This window comes from Orycteropus afer, unplaced genomic scaffold (genome assembly GCF_000298275.1).
Source record: "Orycteropus afer afer isolate SDZICR_OR568_19922 unplaced genomic scaffold, OryAfe1.0 scaffold00179, whole genome shotgun sequence".
In the NCBI taxonomy this organism is placed as follows: Eukaryota; Metazoa; Chordata; class Mammalia; order Tubulidentata; family Orycteropodidae; genus Orycteropus; species Orycteropus afer.
The window spans coordinates 58,541-62,514 of NW_006921766.1; positions in this window are offsets into that span (position 1 = coordinate 58,541).

Below are 3,974 nucleotides of genomic sequence, written 5' to 3' on the forward strand. Positions count from 1 at the left end.
CTCTTGCCACAGATGTAGTCAATCTGATTCCTGTGTGTTCCATCTGGTGAAGTCCACGTGTACAGCCTCCGTTTGTGTTGTTGAAAAAGGTGTTTGCAATGAACAAGTCGTTGGTCTTGCAAAATTCTACCATACGAGTTCCAGCATTATTTCTGTCACCAAGGGCAAATTTTCCAACTACTGGCGATTCTTCTTTATTTCCAACTTTTGCATTCCAGTCACCAGTGAAAATTAACACATCCTGATTGCATGTTTGGTGTGGAATTCTAGTCACATGTAAATTAGTCCTCTTTATAGTGTCTCAAATGAATCTTAAAGTTTCTTCATTTCATTTAATTCTTATTTTGTGATTGTTCCTACAATAGATCAGTGTTAAGAGACTTGTCTTCAATCTTGCTAATTCTATGTTCCATTGATTCAGTTGTACTCATTTGTTCTTCCAATGTGTTATCTGTTTCTGAAATTTTAGTATTAATCTTTTGGATTTCTATTTGGCATTTTTGTGTTTTCTATCTTTCCATTTATTTTGTCTCTTTTCTGTATTTTTAAAAAATTCTTCTTGAGTTTTTTGTGTGTTTTCCTTGAGCTTTTGTTCAAGGCAATGAAGGTACCTAAATATAATTATTTTGAATTTCTTATCAGGGAATTCCGCTACTGTATCTTCTTCTGGAAGATTTTCTGGCCCTGTACTTTGCTCCCGTGTTTGAGGCATCATGTCCAGTTTTTGTGTATATGTGTGATTTGTGTTTGTCTGTTCTCTCTGAGACACTGTAATGTTATTTTATTAATTTGTTGATTATATGTTTGTTTACTTCACCTTGAGTTTTTGTTTTGTTTAATATGCTCAGACAACAGGGTGGTTGTGTGACTCTGGTTGGCAGTCTGGCAGCATTGTTCACTGTCTACCTGTCTCTGGGATGATTTGCTAGCAAATGGAAGAGTTAGCATGAGTCTCTGATCACTGATTATGCAGAGCAGCTGAAGGAAGCTGGATGGGTGTTGGTTGCTATCTGTCATTGGTCCAGTAGTACTGGAGTGACTGGTGACATTTGCCCAATGGGTGGGGTAGTAGGTGTGGTCATGTATGATTGGGTAGGGTCATTGTCTCCCAACTGCTAGAAAAAAATAGAAAAAAAAGGGGGTGGTGGCACATAGGAGAGGAAGGAAAAAGAAAGAAAAGATTAAAAAAAGGGAAAAAAGCAGGGAGGAAGAGGGAAGACATAAGAAGATGAAAAAGGAAAAAGAGGGAAAAGAAAAAAGAGCAGAGGAAGAAAAACAACAACAAATAAGAAACAAGTGGTAAGTTATAGCCATCAAACTTGATTGTGGTAGAAATGTGGCACTTTCTCTGCAGGGACATACACCACTGAATGTGGAGTCAGGGGTGACACTACTGAAGGTAGGGGTGGTGGGAGGCAAGGTATTCACTCAGCCTGATGAAAAACAAAAAAGTATGAAGAAGGAAAGGATAAAAATAATGGTGTGTGGGTGGGGGAAGAGGGAAGAGGAAAGGACTGAGAACACTGGAACAAAGTAAATGAAGAGAGAGAGAGAGAGAGAAACTGCTGCAAGTGTTAGCTGCCAAGCACAACTGCAGCAGGAACAAGGAATTCACTCCAGGAGATTCACATTGCCTTCTACAGAGAGGTGGTACAGTACTGATGACCATGGACATAGAGACACAAACAAAAAGAAAGAAAAGATGGGAGAACAATTTAAAAAGCTAAAGAAAATAAAAGGGAAACAAGGGGGAGAAGAAAAAAAGACTAAGTAAAAGTAAAAAAGAAGGAAAATGGAAAAAAGAATGAAAGCAACACTAAACCCAAACCAAACCCACTGCCATAAGTCATTTCTGACTCACAGCTACCCCCATTAGGTTTCCAAGGCAGTAAATCATTACATGCAGAATAGCTGATGAATTTGAACAGTCAACCTTCTGTTTAGTAGGCAAATGCCTTAGGCTCTACATCACCAGAGCTCCTTAAAAGCAGCACAGTACTGTGGAAAGTGCTACCCACCAAACATGCGTGGGGCAGAGTGAGCACTTCCAACCAGGGTGGGGTGAGGACAGGAACTACTCCCTGTGTGGACAGCTGGGGAGGAGTTCTTGCTCTTTGGGAAGACAGAAGGATGGAAGCACTAAGGAGAAAGATTAAAAAGAAAAAAAAAAGTGGCACTGGCCTTGGGGGGAGTTTGGCCAGTGCAGGGGTAGGGGGGAACAGAGAGGAGAGATGCATTTCTGGTCACTGGGAGGTTGTGCAGGGTAAGGGGAATGGATACACTTCTCTGGTCACCTGATCACCAATGGAGTGTCAGTACAGTCCAGACAATTGGAGCCAGTCATCTGGTTCCTGCTCTGATCAGAACGCTGCTTGCAGTAATTCAAAATGGCCTGGGCTGTTCCTGTTAGTAGTTTACCACTCCTTGTTAATTGATTTTGTTCAGTCTCTCCCTCTCATGAGTATTTGTTCTACTTCTTTATCCTATTTCTTGAAGCTTTGGGATCCAGGAAAATTATCTGTAGCTGTTTCCCTTGTTCTTCTCCAGCCTTTGTTGTACAAGGTCTAGATAGTGTGTCAGTGTGTCTGCCTAGTCCACCATCTTGGACCTGGAGAAAAAAAGCTACTATGTTTTTTAATAGAGAGACGTGCAAAGGCAGAATTTGCCAATTGTCAGAATAGACTGATGTAATTTCAAGGCAATAAGAGTTTGGTGCAACTTTTTTCATATAAGAGTTATTGATTGAGCATTGGCTCAGTTTAATGGGTAGGTTTTTTTTTTTTCCTCCCCCCCTTAAACCTTTTTTTTTTAGTGGTACAAAAGACAATGGTGCACAAGTTAGTTTGGGTTCTCCCAGAAGCAGCTGCCAAGTCAGGGTTAAATGTGAAAGGGCTTTATTTGGGAGGAAATGTCCATGTTAAGGGGCAAGGGAGCAGGAGAAAGTATGAAGAACCCAAAACAGCAATGCACATATGACACCTGCAAAAGGAGAGAGGAAGGGAAGATGTTGGGTTGGAGGAGTCTCAGACGACGGTGCCATTCTGAGAGGACCCCAAGCAGGCCATATGAGGAGACCTGTTTCCAACAAGATGGCCCTGCTAGGACCTCTGCTGTGCTCAGCCAATTGGTGAGAGCAGTGGGGGAAGGTGGGCCTGGTGTCGATGAATGGTGAATCCCAGGGTGTGGCAGCTGGGGCTGGTGTCAGCTATGCTGTAGCAGGGTCTTGGCAGAAAGATGGGGGGGGGGGGAGGAACCTCTGAAGCCATCAGAACAGCATCCTGCAATCCATGCAACACTGTATTTACAATATCCCCAGGACCCCCACCTAAGAAGGGGGACTGTGGTTGCCATGGAAGAGGGGTTGTGCAAGTGGATTCCAGCAAAGCTAGCCTACCTTATTGGTTAACCACAGCATGCTTGGCTACTGCTCAGCCTGCTGCTGGAGGAGAGGGCTTGGTACCTTTGTGTAAGGGAGGGGGTAAGGGAGGAGGAGCAAAGGGAACATGTGGTCAGTTGAGACTTTAGCCAGGAATGGTGGTGGCTGCTCCAGTCTACTTCCAGGTCTCTGATTTTGTGTTCTCCTGGTTCTTTTCTCCTGAAAGACTACAGGATGGTGTCCTCAGAAGTTCCTGGTAGACCTGATGTTTATGCATCCCCACCCCTAGGCCCTACTACTGCTACTCTCAGAGAGGAAAAAAGACCTGTGGGTGTAATGGAGGAGAGTTTATTAGGTCAGAAATGCAGGTACTTACTGGGATGAGGCATGTACAGGGACTGGAGCATGGCAGGGCAGAACACGGGACCAGCATGATGTTCAAGACCTATGTCAGGTTCTGGGGTGGCTGTGGTAGTGTTCTGGTTACCTAGTGCCACTCTGACAAGAATATATACCACAAATGGGATGGCCTTAACAAATAGGAGTTTATTCTTACAATTTGGAGGCTTTAAGTCCAAGTTCAAAGTGCCAGGCTCTA